Below are 25,248 nucleotides of genomic sequence, written 5' to 3'. Positions count from 1 at the left end.
TGTGAGTGAGGCTCCACGTGATACTGCTGGCGGATGCCAGCCGTACAGAAACTCTTTCTCGGCCGAATAATTCATGATGCTCCCGTACATATAAGTGAGCCCGCATTTCTGTCGATCTGTGAAAGTTCTATTTATATTCGGAGCACATTATTGATGGCTGGTGCATGTTATGCTCTTTCACTACCAAAACATAAAATAAAACCCATGCTCATGATAGCCCCTATGTTCGATTATCATATAAGGAAGCAACATTCACGCGAGAGTTTCCCATCTTCACGAAGGACAAATAGACATATAGGTTACGGGTAAAATATGCTTTTTAGATAACGATGTAAATATGGATGACGCTTAATAGCTGCGAAGCGAATCCCCCTTATAGGGGCCTTCCTTACGCGTCTGGTAATAACAACCTGGGCGTGCAGGTGTTAGGTAATATGGTAAGCTCATTCCTTTGGAGAATTGATTTTCCTTGCGAAGTGACAGTTCAATGCCATCTCATAATTGCGTTTTGTTTTGCCATTTTCTCGCTATGATGAATTTTCATCCTCAGTCAGGTTATGTCCTCTATCAATAATACGTTGGAATTCGGCACCCGCACTTGTAAATTTTATTGTTGTGCCGATGAATTGATTTTCTTATATTTCTAACACAGCTATACACACAGATGCTCATCAAAAAGTCGTAGATTGTAAAATACGTGGCGCGTCACTACTTTGCATAACAAAGATTTTATTTTTCTCAAATGAGGCCGACAGACCAAACCGCAGCAGACGAAGTCGGTGTCTGCTTTCTGCGAACTTGATTTATTCATTTATTTCTCGTGCGCACGAGGATCAGCCTCTGACTTGCAAATAGGATGCCTGGAAGTCCCACACTATAATGAGTTGACGGCTCCATGAATAAACAGCAGCTAAGGATGTCAACAGCAAAAGGGGCTCATTTCAGCGTAACCAACGAATCTAGACTTGAAAAAAGTGAATGTTTAGTCATGAACTTGTTCACAGTGCTACACCGGAAACACATGGCAGGGAAGGAGCAAAAGAGCAAAAACAACGAAAGAGAAAGACAGTCCTGTGTTTCTGGTGTTGCGCTGTAAACAAGTTCACGATGAATCCCAAGCAACTGGTTCCCCTTACCGTCTTACGTTAAGGTTTAGTGTTGCTTTCTGCCCTGCGCGGAAGGAGAGTGGCCTGCAGTGCGCTATAGTCAAAGTCGAGAGCAGACTGCCTAGGTTTACACAAAGGCCAAAAGAAAAGCTCGCGACAACCACTGCGAATTACTTAGGCTGCCACATGACGCGGTACCATGTACGGTCAAGATATCTTGCGGCCTTAGGAGTGTTACCACTCCTAAGGTGTTAATAAAGGGGCCCTTCAACAATGTTTGACCATAGTTAGAAAGCACTGCTGATCGTTTGTGGAAGCTCCCAAGAACACACGAGCCAAATATTATAGCGCAGCAAGCGGCTTGAAATTCACAATAAATTATCAAAGTCAGCAAAAAATTACTTTCTCCTTTCTCGACAAACGATGAATGACACTCAAAAAACACTCGTGGAAGGCCATCTATCAGCAATTGGCTGATTTCAACATTACGCGCTCGGTCGCTACAGAGATCACTGCGAGAGGCCGTCTTGTCCACGCGTGCGTGCGCAATCACAATGCGAAAACCGCGTATTAAAAGAAAAGAAAAAAAGAAAAAGTGCACAAGGTCACAAGGCGCGCGTGACGTATTTTCTTCACCCCTGCCATCCCTCTCTGCTTAGCTTTCAGTGCTTTGGTCGGGACGAGAGAAGAGAGAATACGTTTGCAGCGTGCTAGAAATATTCACAACTCCGCTCGTACTGAATGGATTGTTAATTTATTTGCGTTGTTGAATTCTTGAAGAAATAGGCCGTTTTAGTGAATCCATTCCATGGTTACTTAAAAAATTGTTTTAGGGCCTCTTTAAGGTGAAAGCCTTGATGCCTCATTGAACGCGAAAAATGGCCGTCAGCGTCCACGTGTGTGATGCAAAAATTTCCACCCCGTGATGAGTTCACCGTAGGACGTCATCATGACGTCATCAGAGGATATCTTCACTTGCTTAAAAAGGGACCTATCACAGATGCAATGTAAGACCAGCTAAGGAGGGCGCGGGATGCATGGACTGAGACGGAAAAAGGAAGCTTCCCCCTTGGAGCCGTACGTCTTTAGGGAAATGAATAAGGATGATTTTTTTTCACAATGCGCTACGTCACCTGCTTATAGTGTAAATATACTTCCATAATAGCCCCACCACAGTGGTCTAGTGGCTAAGGTACTCGGCTGCTGACCCGCAGGTCGCGGGATCAAATCCCGGCTGTGGCGGCTGCATTTCCGTTGGAGGCGGAAATGTTGTAGGCCTGTGTACTCAGATTTGTGTGCACGTTAAAGAACCCCAGGTGGTCAAAATTTCCGGAGCCCTCCACTACGGCGTCTCTCATAATCATGTGGTAGTTTTGAGGTGTTAAACCTCACAAATCAATACTTTCATAATAAAATCATGGATCCGCTCGCCCGCAAAGTTACCTAACAAGTTACGTTGCGTGAACGAGCAGCCAATGGCTCTTTCTTCCATGCTCTGGATAGGTGGGAGGATGTTAGGAGTCATCTCCTTTGAATGGGAACGACGGCTGGTGCTACCAAACTTTGTTAGCTCTCTCTATGCTCTTTAGTTTGCACCGACAAGTCATCAACACTGGCCTTATTCCGGAGCGCCAATTTTCGCGATTATCGTAAAGTAATCCATTCCATGTTTACTGTAGTTCCGTGCCACCTCTAGCCACCTCTTACAGGTCTCTACCACAGATTTATTTATGTTTTACAAATTATCTCCCAAAAATTATGCAACTGAGCATACTTACTCTTCGCTTAATTTTTGGATAGATACCTTGACATTCCATTCAAGCATGCTTGATGAGGATGGTGCTGCCATCCAGGAAAGGTGCACCTAATTAGTGCATAACAAATCTATCGACTGCTGAGCAAATATATGGATAACTAAATTAAGAAAAAAGAATCTTTAAAAATATTTTCATGGCTAAATTTGAACTGGGTGTCTTCGGTAGAAGAAACTCGATTCTATAATCACAGAACCCCAGTCGTATGCCCGTTACAGCGGAATAGAACACTGTCTCGAGTGCAAGCAAGCGCGTTCAGACGTTGATTGATTGATATGCTGGGTTTAACGTCCCAAAACCACCATATGATTACGAGAGACGCTGTTGTGGAGGGCTCTGGAAATTTCGACCGCCTGGGGTTCTTTAACGTGTACTCAAATCTGAGCACACGTGCCTACAGCATCTCCGCCTCCATCGGAAATGCAGCCGCCGCAGCCGGGATTCGATCCGACGACCTGCGGGTCAGCAGCCGAGTACCTAAGCCACTAGGCCACCGCGACGGACCGCACGTTTAGACGTTAGGCGGATTTCCCACAGTGTAGATATAATGCTGAAAAATTACCTCGCATAAAATAGAATGTTGTAGCGCTTGTTAGACTCGCATCTTCGTTAGACTTCGCGCACGAGACAGCACACTTGAAATGATCATAGCAATATTTGAGCTCACTGGGCCGCCAAAGTGAGAACGTGGCAAGATTGTGAATAACCCCGCTTGTATAATCCTTGGCGCATCAATAATATCTAGGATTTCACTTCCCAAAAGAACTATATGATTATGAGAGACGCCATAGTGGAGGGCTCAGGAAACTTCGACTATCTGGAGTTTCTTTAACGTGCACCTGAATCTGAGCACACGGGTCTACAGCATTTTCGCCTCCATCGAAAATGCAGCCGCCATGGCCGAGATCGAACACACTACCGTAGGGTCACTAAGCGAGCACGCTAGCCACTGTTCCACCCTGGCAGACATGGCGCAATGGCGGGTTATAGCGGGTAATAGGTCCTTAGAGCTATAATGCAAAAACATTGCCGATGTGACTGCAATGCTTAGAATCTATTGAAAAAATCGTACAATTAACAAGAAGTAGCCGTGCACTTTTGTAATTCTACAATATTCCTGGTAATTAAACAGGGTTCACGAAAATGACATAATAAAAAAGTAACGTAGAATATTTCAGCAAGGAGTAACTTAATAGAAGACGCACAGACAATACATTGTTAATAAACCAATTGGGGCGCATGGACTTGAATTATCGTTATGGTGAAAGAAAGTACTGTAACGCAGCCGCCTCGCCTATTGACAATCGTTAGTCCGCATGTAGCGGATCATGGCCATGGAGCCACTTTGCGTGTCGCGGGCGAATGCACAACACTATGCAGCCGACGTCTCCTCCTAGACAGAGTCAAGCTGCGAATAACTCCACAGTTAATGATCATTTTGATGTAAAAGTATACAGATTATACGGATTGATCGGCTCGCTTTGTTCCCAGGACGAAATCCACCAGCCAACGCTCTATGCAAAGCCAATACCACGTATTAGAACATCACATGATGCAGACAGCTGCGACGCTGAGCAGAATGCAGACGTGTTATGCAAGGAGCCGTATCTATGTTCACATGTTATTTAGGCTCCACTGGTCTGCAAACGAGAAATGCGGCGAATGAAAGCTCGCGTTGTGGTATATTTCAAAGAGTATTCGGCGTCACGAAGATGTCGAACCGTCCACCCGTGTAGTAGAGACGATCGGGCTTGAGAACACAGCACGACGATGTCGGATGAAAGAAACGAGGCCGCTGGAGTGTGCCTCGATAGGCGACGCAAGTCACGAGGAAAAGCTGGCTCGAAAAGGACGCACGGCGTACAGAACGTGAAAGATGCTCCTCCATGGAGCAGATACGGAGACACGGGCAAATTCATCATGCACACTTGTCGAAACAATTGTCGCTGCTAGGCGGAGGATGAAGAAACGGGAACTTAAAAAAGCACGCAGCTTCATCGCTGTTTTTTAATAAAAAAAATATGTTTCCTTTTCTTGCAGCTATGATGCTTCCGCGCGAACGCAGAGCGTTCTCCAAGAGTCACTCATACCTTGCCCAAAAGTTACTTCAAAAGGGATTCCACTCCGTGAGCAAAAAATAATAATGATAAAGGAATTGTGCTCGCGCAAACAAAGGCTGGCTTCAGAGTGCCGCGAGCTAAGCACCTGAGAGAGACAGTTGTCACCGTTGGAAATCCGTACACACGGCGAAGCGATCGTTTTGCGCTAGACTGCGCGATACGACGTGGAATAGTTAAACTAGGGAACAAAACGACGAGAAAGAGAAGAAAGAAGTGCGAAGAGTGTGCGTGGGCCACAGATACGAGACTGTACTTGTATTCCCATCGCTCTCTTTTTTCCTTCTATCGCAGAGTTGGTGGCGGAAGCGCGTTTTGTGTCGCCTCGGGACATTCCGCGGTCCGGGAATCGCAGTTCGCGGGGAAGCCTGGATTGTTTCGCCCTCCTCTTCGTCCTTCTTGTCTCGCGCTAGCGCGCACGACGACGCGCATATACTGCACTGGCGCCAGAAGCAGTTGTCGCGTCGCCCAAACGCATTGTCTCGCCACTCTCGCGCGCAAAAATGCACCGCTAGAATGGTGGGCACCGCTTAGAGCGCTTTTCGAGCACCACCAGGGCGTAGGTTGGATGGAAGATTTTAAAACGGAGTGAGTGCGGAATGGGGTTAACAATTTCTATTGTTTTGCGGGACCTTTTTTTTTTTCTCCTGGTAATACCACTACGGAATGGAAAATACGGTCTCATAACTGGCGCGCGATGGTTGCACCGTTGTTATACTCTCTATTCTATTTTGATAGCTGCATTCCCACTGCTTTAGCAGCACGCGAAGTTTAGCAGCACGCGAACTCAACTAGACATCACCCTCCATGGTGGTCTAGTGGTTAAGGCAATCGTCTACTGACCCGTTGGTGGCGGGGTCGAATCTCGGCCGCGGTGACAGCATTTCCGATGGAAGCGAAAATGCTTGAAGTCCATGTGCTTAGATTTAAAAGAGGAGGAGGGAAAGGAAAGGCATGAATGTTAACCAGTCTAGACCGGCCAGTATGCTACCCTACACTATAGAGACATAGATGCTTAGATTTAGGTGCACGTTAAAGAACTACAAATGGTAGGGATTTCCGAAGCCCTCCACTATGGCGGCTCTTAAAATCCTATAGTGGTTCTGGGACGTTAAACCAGAATAATTATAAACTAGACATCTCGCCCGAAGGAATTAGGCGGTTATCATGAGATGACATCACGTAAAAACGAAGTGCCTAAATATGTCTGGAAGCTATTCCCACATGCTTTAGTTAGTGTAGGCACTGCCGATGGCTGGCCGCACCGACAGCTAGAGGTGGCCGAAATATTTCATGAACAATCCTATCTTTACAACTTTCTGCTAGTGAACGTCACTGCGAATTCGGATCCACTTCTTGTATTGCAAAACGTTGATGCGTTATTGAGGTGTTCTTAACTCTTTCAGCCCTGATTTTTTTTTAATTGGCAGAAATTTTTTTCTTGTTGATTTGGAGTTACCACATCTTCAAGAGCACAAAAATGTTTTTAAATGCGAGGCATTTTTTAGTGAACTTTGGCGACTTTGAGCGTATCTATCTATTTATCTATCTATCTAGCCGCTTAGGTTTGGATGCTCTCGTGGTCACACCCTTAACTTGGCGTGAACCAAAATTAGTATGGGAGGGTGAGATTGTTTGACGAATATGACGCGCTGGTCAAGACATGAATAATGTCAAAATGCCGTCGCGTACGTCGTCAAACACTTCCCGCCAGACAGTGGCACATACTCATGGGCAGGTATGTGCCGCTGATATGCAGGCCATACTTGTGGCCATGATATGTGCCACAAGTGTTTGACACAGTATCTACTCAGGAACGACGAGAACACACATGGGCTATTTTAACGTGTGACTGGATAGAAATACTTGACATCGGTAGTGTCGACCCGATATTGCAAAGAATAAATGTCAGGGTCCCAGCTGTAATCGAACACAAGCATTCTGCGTGGCAATGAAGCATTTTACCACAGAGCTACGCGAGGTCTCGGAACTACTTTTCAAAAAGGCACTGATCTTCGTGAAACGTCAGTAGTGGTTGCAGTGCTGCCTACCCAATTTTATTAACATTGCATATGTACTCCTTTGATACGGCCATCACGTAGTGTTAATGTCAATTGTGGTTAGTTGCCATGTGCTGAAGTTGATTTATGTAGCAGTGTTCAGGGCCAGCGTCCTCGCGAGCATCAGCACTTCATATCAGCTTGTGGTATTGCTAGTACGCAAGTTCTAGTTGGCATCGTTGTGCAAGTGGAAACAACTGGTTATATAAACATCTGCAACTATTCAACATATACCTGTGCGTGCAGCATTTGTACATATATTGAGCGTCATTTCATGATGTGCTGCTCAATAAAAAAAGATTGCAACATGGTCACCTTCCCTCCACATGCTTCGCATAACGTCGATTCCCAGGTACTGGGATCTGCCAAATTTTTTTCTAAGCATCCCATCAGTATACAAGAAAAATGACTCCATGTCCTATGTAACGACACCAAGGCTTAGTGGTTGTAAAGTGAAATGTGGTGAATTTAAATACATATATTTATTTAATGCTGTTGGTGCGAGTTACCGCTGTGAAGTTAACATGCAGTAACCACGTATTTGTTGCAGTGCTGAAACTGTCCATTAACAAGCCTTCACGCTCGTGATACACAGCTTTTCATTGCATTATAATGGCCAGCATCTAATTATTGAATACTTTGGAAGATCCAATATCATAACAGATTGCCAAATTCTGCTTTGTAGTTCCAGAATTATTTCCGTTCATGTTTGCAAGGGTGAGCTGATTGAACTGCACTTCATCGTCGTCTTCTAGCTCTCTCACGTACGATTATTATATATCATAAAATGGATTAAAATTATTCACGCACTATTTCGCTATTAGACACCCATTACATATTTTCTAAGTGATGTGGGCAGGTTTCTCGACTAGAATAACAAGAAATCGAGACCTTTTACAAGAGCTACACATCTGGATTGAAAATAGTTCAGACACTTTTTTTATTAATTTCTGACTTATTATGTCACATTTCGCAGCGAAAATTCTTCCTGTCCTTTTGATAGGACGCAAAGTCCGAAAGGGTTAAGTGGTCCTGAAACACTTTTTCGAGTAACAATTGCATGAATTCACTGGAGAAGTTTATTGCCTCACAAATTCAACGCCATCAGAAATTTAAGAATTCATCCAGTGCCAGTGGAGTTACAAAGTTTTGTCGCATGCTGCAATTGCGTTCTCTTTTCTCTCGTCCAGACGAAAGCGGTGGAAGCTAAGCAGGGAGGGATGGCAGGGGCCAAGAAATACGTCACGCACTCCTCATGACCTTCAGCACTTTTGCTTTTTTTTTCTTCGAATGCGCGGTTTTTTCCGTGTGATCGCGAGCGCACGTTTGGAAAAGTAGCGGCCTCCCGCGGCGGTCTCTGTAACGAGCGAGTGCGCCATGTTCAAATCAGCCAATGGCTGATAGATGGGTTGTTGTCGTGCAATTTTTGGGTATATAACGCGCTGAGTCAAGAGAAGAGAAAACTATTTTTTAGCTGACTTTCATAATTTATTGTGAGCTCTAGAAAACCAGCTGCGCTAAAATATTTGGGAGTATCTGCTACCGATCGGCAGCGTTTTCTGACCATACTCTAAACGTGTTGCAGGGCCCCTTTAAAAGCAGATGGAAATGAACCAGGATTCTGCACATACGATAAGGAAAGGCAGCCGGAGAATATCAAATGGGGCACTTGACAGGAAAAAAACTTTGTCACGGCGCAGAATTCTTGAAGCTAAGAAGAAAGTAGGGCCGAGCAACACAAACCGGGACTTTGGAATGACTAGCTTTTTTATTTTCTTTTTCTTGATATCTGCGGTATCGGAGGCTAGGAGCCTTTTGATGATTAGGGCAATTCACTATTCGCAAGTTGCCTAATGCTTAGTAGTCTCACATCACAGCTGGCTAGCACACTGTCCCAACGAACGCGTCTAGCGACGAGTCTTGCTTTTTTTCCCTTTTTTTACGGCCAGGATAAACTATATTTCGGAGACTTTCGCTTAAGTGTTTACTTCCATGTCATGTTCACTATCAGCAGGAAACAGAACTGAGAAAATGTATGGTTATTGCAAGAGTGGTTGCAGACTTTCTTCGAGCAACTGTTTCGTGATTACCTATAGTTCCATCTTACGGACAATCTCGCACGCGGTACGACTTCATCGCATCATCATAACGAAAAGGTAAAAAAAAGTCTGATTTACTCATTTGTATCCCAAAACTGCAAAGAAAATTCACGCGAACATGAAGATGAAGAAAGTTTCGCAGTTGAAGAAAACCTAATACCGGGGTGGTCTCATTCTTCCAGCTGAGCTAAGCAGAAGTCTTACGGATCGCAGCGAGAAGACGAATTAATCAACACCCACGAAATGAGTATATACATAGACAGGTGCCGGCAATTTACCCGCAAGGTCTTTAAAAGCGTAATACCCCAGCGTTGATGTTCTGCTCGGGTGTTATCAGTTTTCTTTTTCTTTTTTTTTCAGCCCACTCGGTGCCTTCTTAGATGGCGCAATGAAAAGCGGAGCCAGTTTTCTCGGCAGGAATGTGCGCATTTTGCTCATTATGCTTATTTTTGTTGGCTGTGCGGCTTTGAAGCCAGACTTGTTTGCGTGCGTTTTATGCTCGTCAATCAACGAAGGTTGCATAGAATAGCTGAGAGATTTGATTGATATGTGTGGTTTAACGTCCCAAAACCACCATATGATTATGAGAGACGCCGTAGTGGAGGGCTCCGGAAATTCCGACCACCTGGGGTTCTTTAACGTGCACCAAAATCTGATCACACGGACCTACAACATTTCCGCTTTCATAGGAAATGCAAGCGCCACAGCCGGAATTCGAACCCGCGACCTGCGGGTCTGCAGCCGAGTACCTTAGCCACTAGACCACCGCGGTGGGGCTAGCTGAGAGGCATCTCAAAAAGGTAGAACGAGTTTTATACAGGACTGTCATTCTGGCTGTCGGGCTTGTGCACAGTGTGTTCGTCTCTTCAAAGTGTCCTCCGACAGGAATGGCCGGAAACAGTGGCGCCGTGCAATCGCAAGAGCAGACCGAACTTTGCTGCTGTAGTGAGTGAGTCGGTGCTAAGACTATTTCAAATGACACAAACTCAACCACGCATTACGTTGGGTTTAAAGGACGGGTGCTGCTTGACGCGTCAGATTCATGTACAATCAATGAATACCATTTTCATTCAATTTCTGAAGTGTTCAAAGCACTTCACACCATCAAATGAACCTCGAAAGCCTCCCTGGAACAGAGAGAACCTCCTTTGCAAACTCTCAAGCGATGTCGCCAGCAAGTCGGCGATATTGATGTGACACACAGCGTCAGCCCCCTCCCCCCTCCGCCCTCCTGACACCAATGCCTCGCATCTAAGTCATAGTATGGGGTGCACTTTGCGCCCGCTCTCTTTTTTTTAGTTGACTAAAAGGGGCATGGGGGCGTGCTATCTATCAATATTTTAATATAAAAACAGCACACTGGCTTACTTTCAATTATTATTATTATTATTATTATTATTATTATTATTATTATTATTATTATTATTATTATTATTATTATTATTATTATTATTATATTTGCGTGGATGAATGCCTTGAAACGACGAAACTTGAAGTGCGCGCATGTGGAACTTGATGGGCTTCGAGTGCTGCCCGATCGATCCATCTTCACTACATTCCTACCCGCAAACAACTAGTGTAGTTTGGTAAGGCTCGTAAACTAGACTTCAAGCTCCATAATGATGCCCTTTTTGACAATAACAAAACCTATATTTACGAACATACTGCACAAAAGGTCATTGAGCGTATATCCTAGTGCTAGGTTACACAACGTAATGAACCAAGTTGCCCGCGCCGAACGCCGCTGTCATTCCTATACACAAATATCTGTAGCTTGATACCCAAGCGTGACTTGCTTAGTAGCCTCATTTCCTCATCCTCAAGCAATGTAGTCTAATTAACCGTAACGTGGCTTAATACGTCAATCCTAGGTTCTGAGTTGTTATCAGCATTTCTTAATTTTGATATATTTCCTAAAGATAGACCCGATGGCTCGCGTGGTGGTGTCGTTCTTATTGCTACTAACCAATTGTTGCTTCGCACGTTAGTAAACGTATAATCTAATCTAGAATGCTTATCAATATGCTGTAATGCTACATTGCGGCGTATGCTTATTGGTGTCAGTTATCAACCACCTAATAGTGTCAGCTCGTTCATTGAAATCTTCCATGTATGCTTGCAAACCATAAAGGAAGCCTATTCTAACTCTCCCATCTTTATCATCGGTGATTTCAACTTTCCTTTGATCGACTGGACTAGCCAAGCAGTCACGCTATGAAAAAATAGCATCGAAAGTGATTTCCTGAACACATGTCTTACATTCGGTCTATCTTAACTAGTCACTCAGCCAACACGCATTTCATCTCATTCTGCAAACATTCTAGACCTACTTTTTACAACACACGCCGACATATGTTCCTCATTATCTTATCGTGCACCACTGAGTGATTACTGTATTGTTCATGGCACCTTGCCTAGTTACATAATTAAAACCAAGAACACTATAAAAACCTTGATGTTGTATGACAGAGATGACTACGCTTTTATGACTGATGAATTAGCTGTCTTTTGTGATGAATTCGAAAATCACGATCAATAACGCTCCATCGAAACTAACTGGTCAATGTTAAAAAAATGAGATGTTACGTCTAACCACAAAATAAATCCTCACCATTATTGTTAAAGAGTAAGAACAGTCCACTCTGAGTGAGAACATGGTTTAATAGTAAACTAAAAAAAAAGTCAACAATAAGAAAAAAGGAATATTCAGATTTGCAAAGTGTTCAAATTCTAACATGGCTTGGGCGAGGTACTTCGCTGCAGCTAAGGATTACCTAACTTCAATCACGCAGGTCAAAAATGACTTTTGTGGTACCGTGCTACCTTCTTTGCTGAACAACAAACCTAAACAGTTCTGGGAAACTATTAAACCCAAAGGAACGGAAGGTATTTCGCTAATCGATTGTGATGGTTGTTCCATGGCCAAAGAGGATGTCGCTATTGCACTAAACAATATTTCTTGCTCAGTTTTCACCCATGAATCTACCCAGACACTTCCTTCATATTCGCCCTACGCACACTGACTGATGTATTGTATTACTTTTGATCCAAGTGGCATTGATCATATAATCGACCACTTGAAAAACTCGTCAGCAGCTGGAACTGATGGTATCAATAAAGTACTCAAAAACACCACGCATGTAACTAGTATCATATTATCGCTAATATTTCAGCAATCAATAAATTCAGGTTCAGGTCCAGAGGACTGGCGGATCGGGAAGGTCGTCCCCGTTTTCAAAAAAGGTAATCGGTTGTCTCCTAACAATTGCCGTCCCATATCCATCCCCAGTGTCTGCTGCAAAATAATGGACCTTATAGTGTACTCTGAAGTAGCGCATTTTTTGTCTACTAATAATTTTTTCCATCCCAATTTGCATGGTTTTCGTCCCGGCCATTCTTGAGAAACACAAGTAGCACTTTTCTTGCATAGAATTCATTCTTAAATTGATAATAATATCCCCATTGATGCTATATTCCTTGATTTCGAAAAAAATGCATTTGATATGATTTCCCATTGTCACTTACTGATTAAACTTTCACGCTTGAACTTCATGATGTGCTGCTGCTCAATAAAAAAATTGCAACATAGTCAACTTCCCTCCGCATGCTTCGCATAACGTCGATTCCCAGGTGCTGGGATCGACGTTATGCGAACTTCTCCGTGCTGAACTAGATTTGTGAATTTCAAACTCATCGCCAGCAGTTTGTTGTCACTAACTCTTGCAAATCTCCCTTTTCTCCCGTTCACCTTGAAGTTCCACAAGGTACTGTGCTAGGTCCCCTCCTCTTTTCAATTTACTTAACGACTTGCCACGTAACATCACCTCTACTATCAGACTATTCGCCGATGATTGCGTGTTGTATCACCCTGTAAATAATATCACAAATTCTTCCGTTTTACTGTCAGATCTTAGCATTATACAGTAATGGTGTGATGATTGGTTAATGACGCTAAATATTAACAAAACTTTCCTAGTGACTTTTTATCGTCGTGAAGACTACATCGCTAACACTTACACTCTACCCAACTACCCCGTAGCCGCTACCAACACTACAAAATACCTAGGGGTTCATATCTAATCTGATCTAACATGGACTTCACATTTAGCATCACTAACTCAGCTAATCGAGTTCTTGGATACCTACGTCGTAACCTTGCTTCGGCACCTGATGCTACTAAACCAATAGCTTATAAAACACTCGCCAGGCCAAAACTGGAGTATGCTAATGCCATTTTTGATCCTCATCAAGCTAACCTTTCCGCCATGCTCGAAATTATTCAGAATCATGCTTATAGATTTATTATCTCAAATTACTCAGATAACATAAGTGTTTCAGCAGTCAAACATCAGCTTAATCTTCCTCATCTTGCCTGTCGCCGTAAAATTTCACGCTGGTACTTGTATCATAAGTTTTTTTTTTCATTCCTTGCCACCAGGCAATGCATTTACAGACATGCACAGCGGACATCAAGACGTTCTCATCCCAACGCAGTATATGCTGTATACGCAAAAAAAAGACCTTTCAGAAGTCATTTTTCTTCAGACAGCACAAGACTTGAACGACCTACCTGCCCACATCGCCATGTCATCTAAGTTTGATCAATTTAAAAACGCAGTAAATGCCATATTTTATTTTTGTAATTATAATCTACTGCTGTTTTTCTATATTTTGTTATTGTTAGTGTTGCTTTGCTTTCTTCTTTTGTTTCATCTGTTATGCTTTTTTTGCCCACCCCTCATGTAAAGTCCCTCGGGACCCTCAAGGTACTAATAAACGAATAAACAAAACAAATAAACATAGCATGGCCGCTGGGACGCGTGCAGTGTAAACACCATGATATTCTCACACCACGATCGACAATTAGAATAGTCTCTTGTTCATAAGATGAAGAGAAAAAAATCTGGAAAAAGAAACGCCAATGCCTGCTCGAAAGCGCAGCCCAGTCACAGTGACAGCTGGAAGAGCAGCACTTCTATAGAACCCGTCTTGTGTTTACTAATTCAATCACGCTTGCAGGGCACCCCGTACGCCATACATCATAATTTTTGTCAAGTTGAAAAGCACCCACAACGCCGTTATTCGGCATTATGCGGAGAAGCGAGGCATACACGCTATGTATTTGCAAGTCAGTTTGCGAACTTTGTTCATGCGGTGGCTGACGATGATGAAAAAAGTTGGCTGAGCATTTCTAATGGGTAGAAAGCATGCAACCACCCACTCGTTACGCACTTCATGTTGTGTGACGCCTGCAAACAAAATTCGCATAGCATGACGCCAGGTTGTTATTGTGCTCTTCTGCCACGCTATATATCACATATGTTAACGTGGCTCCTTACAGACATAACTCCTGTACAGTGTCTTTTTTTGCAAAGTAGTTTCGCGCACAGTCGTGGCTATGTGGTGGAATACAGAGTTGCCACGAACCCAGACTCGAACCCTGGTCCATCTTGGATATTTTTTTCTTACTGTTAATATGTTTTACAAAGACCAGCGGTGGCGGCGCACAAATTCGGCACCAAAAAAAAAAAAAACAGCCTTTCTTGTGATTCCATAACACATAACAGCTTTCGCTCTGAAGTAATGGAGACCCAGCACTGGCACCGGCGTTGAATGCTTAGAAAATGCCGACATCGTACGCGGGTGCAGTGTCACACTCACTGACAACGATGACGTAGATGTCACGCGTGGCCATGTCCCCTTTGCTGCCCACGGCGATGCAGCGGTACGGGCCCTGGTCCTCCTTGCGAGCGTCGTGAATGACGAGGCTGCCAGGCTTCTCCAGTGTGTGTCGGGACTCCTGCGGTAACGGCTTGCCGTCTGCGAACAACAACAAGCAAAGCTTTGGCAGAGAAAACACGTCACAGAACTGCCTCGGTACCGATGACATCTATGCCCGTGAAGTGGGTGACGATCGGCAGAATTCGTTTTGCGACTAAAGAGTGGTGCTTCAAGATTGTGGGTTAGAACGAAGCTCATAGCGGTGAAATGAAAAAAAAAAATGCTCATATACTCAAATTTAGGTGCACTGGAGGCGAAAATTATTGCGGCTTGTACACTTAGATTTAATCGTACGTTGAAGAAACCATGGGTGGTCAAAACTTCCGAACTCCTCTACTACGGCAACCCTTATATAAATATTTTGGGCCGTTAACCCCAAACAAATATTTTATTTATTTGGGAGCACGTAAAAGCGCTCCCAAAATAATAGAAACAGAAGGCGGAATAATTAAAATTAATCCGCCACATTGCACTACGGAACCTTAGAATACACCTAGAATGTCAAATGACACGTTGAAAGATACTAAATTTGAAGCACTTTTTTCCGGCTATAGATTTCTAATGTGCTGATATAAATTTTTGAGTAGTACGAAAAGAACAAAAACTCTGCGCTGCGTTGTAACATGGGCTAAACGTGCTCAGTCTCTATGTATTTGTCCATTCATTAGATCAACGGGCAGCAGTTTCTACAGAAAGGTTGTGTCTGAAGAAGAAAGAGTGACATATGATGCCTTAGAATATGCACACAGTACCGCTGCGGGCACGGAAGGCTGAAGTTATTGAATGGACGTCAGGAACGATTCTGATTCACGCACGCATTGTTTCTGAAAAAAAATTAGTAAACAGTGGTAGAGTGGGCAAAAAGCTTTTGTCGCTAGGCATCGCTTTTCGAAAAGTGGTATATATGAGCGATGCTGCGCGTTTTACCGATGCAATAGTACCCGGTTCAACTGACATGAATTTCAGCCTCCTTCAGTTCTGTTCCGGCGATGCGCACAGTTAGAAAATCACAAGTATATGCCTTAACTTACTTTCACAAGTGGTTCAAAATAACTACACAAACATTGTCGCGTTTTTGACCACTTGGCTACTTCACGAAGCTGCAAAGAGTTTAACTTTACGCAGACCTGTTAACAGGTCCGCAATCGCGTGTGCGTAAGGAGAAATAAAGAAGGACTGCAGCGCACTTTTTTTTTCTTGCTCGAATGAAAATAAAACTGGAAATGTCGACAAAAATAATCAGAATGTCTGCACCGAGACGGTTGCTTTCCCGTTGCTCATTTGCATAAGGAGTTCACAGTACTCACTCAGGTCGGGAAACGTAAACAATCCCAGGAAGTTGGCGGGAAAATAACGTAAAGACGCTCGCTTCCGTTATGCATACAAATTTCGTTCTCGGTGGAGCACCGGCGCAGGGGAGGAAGCGGAGGAGAAACTCGCTTCTGGCGTTCGCGGGACCGGGCCGAGGTAAATCGGGCGCCGCCGAGGGAGGCAAACTTCGCAGCACGAGTTGGCTCTCCATCAATACGTCCGGGGTGGAACACTGAGCACGCTGACACTTTAATGCATTTCAATCACGCCAGAGGACGACATTCGAGGAGGAGAGGCGTGTCTCTCAACCCCGAGACAAAAGCGACGCGAGGGGGACAATTTGAAGCGTATGTCAAGAAACGCGGGTTCCTCTGCAAGCACCACACACACAAAAAAGGTAAGTGACAAAAAAATGAACAAAAGAAAGTGTGGGCGAAAGAAAGAAACTCAATTTCGTTAATAACGCAAACATCTCTCGGACACAAAGCCGAACAGAATCGAAACGGGGTGCGCCGCCGCCGAAACCGAAAACGTCATCCCCTGCTGTGCCGACAGTTCGCGGGCTGCACAACACTAGCTGGGGGAAAGGGCAAATCATATTTCAATTGCCAGTCCACCTTGGGGCGCTCCAGGCAGTGCGACGCTGAAAGGAGCTCATTTTCTCTGTCGCAGCAGCAGCTACAGCGGAGACAAGGTTTGTGCACTGGCGGGTCGAACACAAGCTTGCGGCCCGATAGCTGCACATTCGCAGAAATGAAACCGTGAGAAGTGCAGACGGCAACAACCTGCTGAACGAAGGCTGGTAGAAAGATAAAAAAAATGTATAAGTGGGGAACCACTGTGCTTTATTCTGCTTGCCTTTTTTCGCGATCCACTCTGCTGGCCAGTATACTGAGAGAAAATAATGAAAAGTTTAATTTGGTCCACTTGGACTCTCCTCTCGTACTTGAATCTCAGATTTTAGTTTTTTGTTTTCTGCTACTGAGCCGCAAGATACCTTCAGACAACTCCACCGTATTGTGGACTTTGGACAGCTATAAAATTACATTTCTGTTTTTTTCTTTTATTCGAAGAGATGTTATCTGGTATTTTTTTTTTTTTTTGCTGTCTCGGCTTCTTATACTGGTGCCTGCGACTGAAAAATAAAAATTTGTTTTGCGAATACGTGACTATGCAATATAGACTTCAAATGCAGTATTGTACAGGCGCGCAGTATTCGTTTATGAGGAACCACACGAAGAAAAAAGTAGTGATAAAAATACATATTTTTCTCCTCTCGATTTAGCTCATTACAGAGTGCCACTGCATTGTCTACTGGTGAATATTCAGAGGCTGGAACTGTTTGTTCGACAGTAACATCAATAAACAAGATTAGAGGAAGCAGCAAGCATCTCAGCCATTTCGCGTAGCACCGTGGAGTTCGTTGTTGCTATGTAAAATCAGCAGACTACACCGCGTAAGCTGTACAGGCGTATGTACCACTATCGCATTGGAGGCTTTAAATAACATCATTAGCATATATCACGGCAAGTGTGGATTTCAGAGGAGCGCATTTGCTTTTAGCCGTCTCCAAGTAGGGATAGTAGTTTTTGTGTGATGTTGAATTACGAGTATTATCTCGTATAGCCTGCTTTTCGATTAGACCCCTGTCAAACTATATACTGCGTAGGAAACTTAATAATGTTTGTAATTATGTAAATGCTCTTGCTGGCCACCTCTTGAGCATCTATGTGCCCCACCGTGGTCGTCTGTAGTGGCTAAGGTAGTCGGCTGCTGACCCGCAGATCGTGGAATCGGATCTCAACAGCAACGGCTGCAGTTTTGGTGGAGCCAAAAAATGCTGTAGGCTCGTGGGCTGAGATTCGGGTGCACGTTAATGAACTTCAGGTGGTCGAAATCGCCAGAGCCCTCCACTACGGCGTTTCTCATAATCATATGGTGGTTTTCGAACGTTAAGCTCTACATATCAATTAATAATCTATGCACCATATTCTATAGAAATTGTATCTGTTTTATGAAGACTGCATGCCATATAACTCAAAAGTTCACACTTCGGTCTGGCTCACGCATCATTCTCTACTTTGTGGCTGCTTAATTAATATAGGAACCATAGTTACACTATAGGGTCGTTAGTAAAATTATTGGCGAAAAAATACTGAATATATTGTGCAAGAGAAAAATATGAATGCGAAAAAGGTACTGATGAACGATTATTACTAGACACTCGTGCATCTCCCAACACAGCAAAAGAGCATAAAGCACAGCTGCAAGTAGCGACTTTCCTAGAGCCGATGCCGTTTGAAGCAGCCCCTTACACAGCTACCAGCATGATTTGATGAAGCATCAGCTCAGCTCGGAACTTTATTCTCACGTTACATGTAATAAAACGAAGTTCACGGAGTGCGTTTGCTTTATGCTGTACATGCACTTCTTTGTTGATATTTCCTTGAAGCAGCGGATCTGTGAGCTGCCTGTAGCATGGCAACTTTCTTGTCATGAGCCGTTGAGAAGACAAGATATCCACTCGGGCGATCGAGATTCATTGAGTGCAGAAGCGGACGAAGAAATGAAAAGAAAAAGTCTCTCCTTGTCGAAACAAACATTTTCGGGACAAAGCAATGACAGAGATTAATTACCCGCGCAGCTAGTTCAGCTTCTGAAAACTGCTCGACATGTCTGCTTTGATTACAATCTTCAGGGGCTCCGTTAATAACATGCGTACATAATTTATTTTGACTTCTCAAGAGTGCCATTTCAAAAGATATTAGAGATTATTTTAATCGCGTGTTTGTTGAACAGGCACATTGTCTTCCACTACTTGGCAGAAAGACCGTAGTATGCAGAAAGTAAAGAAGGAGTATTTGTGCGGATATGTTATAAAGAAGGTTAGAGAGGAGTGGAATATTATTATTAAGAAAAAAATGGGGTTGATCCCTCTATCATAGGGATCGGAATAACACGAAAGTGGAACGTTTCCTAATAGTCGAATGTTTACTATACATTTATATAGGAGAGCTTGTGAAATTCACCTTGCTGTTTGTATAGCTATAGCACCGTTTGACGTGAGTGTCCCACCCCTACGCAGGGTAGCGAACCGGTTACTTTTACCAGAATAACCTCCCAGCGTTTTCATTTCATCTCTCTTCCGCTCTCTCTGACGTGAGTGCACCAATGCGCGTTGATGCTAAGTGATACATCTGCCTTTCGACAACTAATTTCTACGAGCAATGATCAAACGAACCCATGCTGTCTTGGATGGTTCCGGTAGCTGTAGTAGTCAACGGTGAGAGAGCAGTCAGAGAAAGCGGTGTGACAGCCAGTAGAGCTTAACTGAATGGACACCGAACATGGGCTAAGGTCGCCTGCTCGCGGTATGTTAGAGCATTCAACGCCACTCCCCAACTAGAGGAAAATGTAACGCGCGTGGTGTCTTGGCTTCTGGCCAGCCATGATTTATTTATTTATTTATTTATTTATTTATTTTTATGGGGCAAGCGTAACTGGAGAACGTGGAGTTGCAGCCAGTCTAATTAGGCGCGCGTTCCACAGCTTTTTTTTTTAAATACATGAATGGATGCTATAAGTGAAGCTCACGCTTGGACTAAGGTCACCGCTTGACGGTCTGCTTAGGTGTTGACAAAGCTGCACATCTCCTATTAGAAACGCACCGAGTGCGACTGGCACGTACAAAGTACGAGTCGAAAGAGCTGATCGCGGATGTCAAGGTCATTATGTATTACTTCACTTTGCCGAGAGCACTGCGAGAGGACAGTGTTAGATATGAAAGGCGCATTAGTAATTCCTTTGGTCCGTGTGGTCGTGGAGCAGTGGGTACCGTGTCCGGCATATGTTGACGCGGACCGAGAGGTCCGCTACTCTCGTTGACAAAACTTTTTTTTTATTTTTGATCACGCGTATTTTTTGACGTCATTTATAAGCCGAAAATACGTCAGTGAATTATTGGTGGACTGCGCATAAAACATTTTTATGTTTAAAAAAAAGAAACTGATTTTGATATGTGGGGTTTAACGTCCCGAAACTACCATATGATTATGTGAGACGTCATAGTGGAGGGCTCCAGAAATTTGGGCCACCTGGGGTTCTTAAACGTGCACCCAAATCTGAGCACACGGGCCTACAGCATGTTTGCCTTCATTGAAAATGCAGCCGCCGCCGCCAAGATTTGATCCCGCGATCTGTTAAAACAAACAAACAAACAAACAAACAAACAAACACACAAACAACTAAACAAACAAATAAACAAACAAACAAACAAACGAAGCTACGGCCTTCGTCCGCAGGAGTGTCAGTGATGACAAAACTTGGATGAGTGGATTTTGAATGATAAATTCGGCCCTATAAGGTTGATAGAAACTGTCGTACAATCGAATTGTCATTCTGAGAACATTGCTTACAATAGATGCGCGATGTAGGAAATACTTATGTGCACGCGTTCTACCTTTTCCTTCCTTCTCCTTCCTTTCTTTCTTCCTATCTCTCTTGCTCTTGTTTTCTTCACTTTCAGTCCGGGCATTTTGTTTCCCGCATGTTTCAGTTAGTTTTGGGTTTGGCCGGTGGCAATGTCGTGGCATTCGTGGTGCGATTTTTCTTTTAGTTTAAACGAATATTTCTTTGTCTCTTCGCACAGCATTGCAGATGCTGGATGTTATGCCACCTTACGAGTTGGAGCCCCAGATATATCTATATTTGACACTAGCGAAGCGCTGTTTGGACACGAAGAATCACTCACGAAAAGATACGAGAACTTAGCGTTTTTCTTCGCATTCAACAGCGTATCACGAGTACTTACTATGTACAAACAGCTATAGCTCCTACTGTGGCCTTTATAGTGGATAAGTGCAACTATAGGTAGATGTCAGCACTCTTCTTCAATCCACACAAATGCTTAACTGCCACTGCGCCAGAACAGAAAAGAAGTACAGGGCTAAAAAATGGTTTGTAGGGCATTATGACAGTTAATTATAAAATAAAGCGGCAAAAACGAGGAACAACTTTAAGGAAGTGTACAACACGAGCGCTTACTGACGACTGAAACATTGCTGAAAAAGCTGAATATAATAACGAAAGCTCGTAGTATCACGCGTTAAAAGCGGAACGAGCCACTGTGAGACAGTTTCTGAAGGCGAAATTCCAAGTAATCTATGTCCGCTTTGTGTATACTTTATTTTGTCAAGAAACTTTAGGTTGTCAGTACGCGCTCATGTTGTCACCTTCGCCTTTCTTATCACTCTTCCAGCGATTTACCTTACAAAAGCCTGAGGTGGTACCGGCACCCGAACACTGAAGAAATCGGATGCAGGCAAGTGAAGTCAGTAGCAGCTGAGGGTGGAACGATAAGCAAAAAAAGAAAAAGGACAGAGTGCGTAATGTAATTCGAGCGGTGTTCTACACAGACGAAAACAATATATTTTTAGTAATGAAGACGTCCTCCCTGTTTGTACTCTTAATTTTTGTGTGTATGTGCGTGCGTCTGTTTTAAATTTTTTTCTCTCTCTCTGCAGACCCTCTTTGAAACACTACCCCCCCCCATTCCCCTGGCAGGGTAGCAAGCCAGACACTAATATCTGGTTAACCTCTTAGCCTTCCTCCTCATCTCTCCGCAAACACTAACACTCCTCATCTCCGCAACACTCTTCTCCGCAAACACTAAGAAAGCTTTGCTCAGCACTGATTCAAGCGTATAAGGGTGTGGCTCGCCCGTCTTTTTTATTATAGGCGAGGTAAAATTCTGACATACACCTATTTCAGAATGAAATTTTCATTTGTACATAACCTCAATTTCGAAGGCATCGCGCCGAAAATGTTGCGGAATCCGGTATTATTTGTCACTATCTGTCATATCAACAACTTTCCGTCTGTACTGACACTATCTTAACTGCACGTGAGGTCCCTGCGGTTTCGCTGGTTCTGCTCCGTCATGCACTGCTCGAATTTTCAATGCAAAGAATTCATTTGGCTAACTCAAACGCAGAATTGTTCTCGGGGTCTTTCACGATGTTTCATCACTATACGCCCCCCCCCCCCCTTTTTTTTTCTTTGGACTTTTCACTAAGAATCACTTGAAAACAAATGCGCGATAGGATTGCGCAGTTTAAACGATAACGAATGATAATTTTAGAAGTAACTCAGTATGATCTCTATAGTCCTAAACATAGTGTCTTGTGAGCCAAATAATAATATTGACTATATAAAGCATACTCCCGCTGACATAAATTAAGCCTGGTTACGTGAAAGAAAGAACTATCTTCACAATTGCGTAAGTTTATGTATCTAAAAAAAACACACAGGCCTGTGGGATATGTATCAATTTTGCCGCTTCCCTGCAACTTCAAACGACGAGGAATATGTGTTGTAAGCTCGAGCGGCAGCTCATAATGATTCTTGTTTGCCACGTCTGAGCTTACATTTACATTTACGCTCATACTTATACCAAAAAAAATAACTGGCCCATCTTTTGGCTGTGTGACAGAGAACAAGTAGGATATAAAGAGCAGCGTTGAACAGGAGTGCGGCACAGCGTCTACGTAGAGGTGCCACAATCAACACCCAGCCAGCACAAACTATAGTGCATGCACTGAACTTCGGTCACTTGTTAGCGCCACGCTTTCTTTTGCACAGTCCTGTATGTCTTGCGAATAAAATGTTAAACGCAGCGTCTACCAAAGAGGTGCACTTATTCAAGGAATTGGAAAAAATAAAGAAAGAAAGCAGGCACTGCGTAATCGCCAGCCAGCCAGCCAGCCAGCCAGCCAGCCAGCCAGCTGCCTTCTGCACGTTTTTGTTGCCTTTCTAACGTTTTTTTCTCTGGGCAGCGTTTTTCTACTGGACTTAAATAAAATGCGAGAGCTGAAGGGTCGAAAGGAAAGAGTCTTCTGGGCGTATAGAGGGCGCCAGTGCGGCTCTCCGACACCATGTAGCGTAGCTCAATTCTCCTCTAATACGAAGATCCTTTCTTGGAGGCGCCATGAGAGGAGAGCTCCGAGGCAACCATCGCACTTCTTAAGCTTCCTTTCTTTCTTTAACGTGGCCCGCAGAATGTCTTGCTTTTGCATGGCCCTGAACGCCCGGCACATAAGCGCTACGGACGAATGCAAATTTCTCTCCTCCAACCACCAATCAGATGAAAATGGCAGGGGTGAGAGAAAGGGCGATTAGAATTGCAAAACACTCATTGCGATCCTGGTTTTTTTCCCTCTCTCTACTTTGCTGCCCTTCGTACCTTAGTGTAATTGTTGTTTTGTTTTTGTTTCACTCTGTCTTCTTCCTGCTGGGCGGGTTACAGCGAGCACTGTTTTTCTGCACGCCATTTTAAGTTCATCCGGGCCACGGAAGAGCGACAGCTACAGCAACTTTGCCGTCTCGATTTTGGGAGTAGCGCGGATAATTTGTCATCTCTTCTTGCGGCCTGCCAAAATCCGAAGGTTATCCGATAAATGCGCAAAGAAAGAGGAAGTGGGGAAGGAACGATGATAAGATAAATAGCTTGCACGGAAGAAACACTACTCTTCGTAGGGCCGGGTGCGAGGTGACGAGCTTGGCTATATAGCGAGTAAGTAAAAGTTAAAGCAAAGGTTGGAGTAAGAAAACAAATTTTCGTAGCATCCCTCTGTTGAAGTGGATGAACGCTTTCGCCAGAAATACCAGCTATTGGGATACGTTGTATCTGCCTATGCTCGCTGCAAATGGCGGGAGAGATTCAGATGCCTTGTGTTTCAAGCAAAAAAAAAACAGTAGTTTTTACGTCCCCAGCGTAAACACGTAAACGCGTCAGGTGGTAAAAAGAGCGTAAGAAAGACTCGGAATAAATTTATATCTCAATAAACACTCTACCATCCACCGAAATTTCAGTAAACGACATTTCCCGCTATCCCTCTATAGAGCACGGTCTTAGCTCTGTTCTCTGGCGCCGCTCTGTTCGCTTCGATTCTGCAGCTCGTGACGTTGAAAGAATCCGCCCTGCAGCGGCCATTTATTCTACGTGCGCCAGCCGAACCACGGAGCTTGGTCGGTATTTGGTACGAAGCGGGTTAAGGCGAGCGGGCTTTGGAGCTGAATTGCATTACGCCGGGCAGCGGCGTTCGGATGTAGTACTCTATTGTGATGGAGTTTTACGTCCAGGAGTAGCGGCTACATAGGCTTCGAGGAACGGCGTGGCGGAGGGCTCGGGATAAACGTTCTCCGCCTGCGATTCTTTTTTTTTTTTTTCACTTTGAGACACTTTTTCGTTCTGGCGTAGTTTTGCGTGCCGCCTCCGCAGAAACGCGCAAAAGGCCGACTTAAACGTGACGTTGGGCTTTGTCCGCATCGTCTTCATGTTCGCCGGTGTAGTTTGATGTCGTGTAAGCGGCACATTTCGCAAGCTATTTTGGTTATCTGTACTGCATTTGAGAGATGTTCGAGGACACTTTGGAAGCAGACTGACCTCTCTCGACATGCACGGCATCGATGGGATGCCCGACGACGGGGCATGTGAGGGTGAGCGGCCGGCCTGCCACCACGGTCAGGTTGCGCGCCGGCCGGATGAAAGGTGGCCCCGTGACGCTCAAGCGCGCCGTGTGGCGCGCTGCGCCCACTTCGTTCCGCGCCACGCACGTGTAGTCGCCCCCGTCGGTGACGGCGAGCGCGCTGATGTTGACGTAGCTGACGACGAAGGCGCCGTCCGGTTGCACGAAGTCGCCGCGCTGTACGTCTCGTCTCTCGGCAAGCGGCTCGCCGTCCACCAGCCACGAGACCTGGGGAAGCGGCGACCCGGTGGCAGTGCAGCGCAGAGACACGCCCTGGCCCGGTTTGTGAACCTGGGCCGTGAACACGTCCGGCAACGCAGGCGCCACTTCTGCGAAGACATGTGCGGCACAGCACACTGAGCTTTCTGGACACTCACGAAGTCTTTCAGGGCAGTATCTTGCAGGAAGCAACATGCAGCGATGCTCGTATATATT

The 25,248-nt window shown here is 44.4% G+C and overlaps 1 pseudogene; it reads right to left on the bottom strand.

Annotated features, from left to right (window-relative positions):
- Window positions 1-25,248, bottom strand: part of LOC142775020 (cell adhesion molecule Dscam1-like) — a 429,006-nt pseudogene that overhangs the window by 123,545 nt on the left and 280,213 nt on the right.

Source organism: Rhipicephalus microplus, chromosome X (genome assembly GCF_043290135.1).
Source record: "Rhipicephalus microplus isolate Deutch F79 chromosome X, USDA_Rmic, whole genome shotgun sequence".
In the NCBI taxonomy this organism is placed as follows: domain Eukaryota; kingdom Metazoa; phylum Arthropoda; class Arachnida; order Ixodida; family Ixodidae; genus Rhipicephalus; species Rhipicephalus microplus.
The sequence above is the reverse complement of the archived record's forward strand: the minus strand, read 5'-3'. Positions and strand labels throughout refer to the sequence as shown.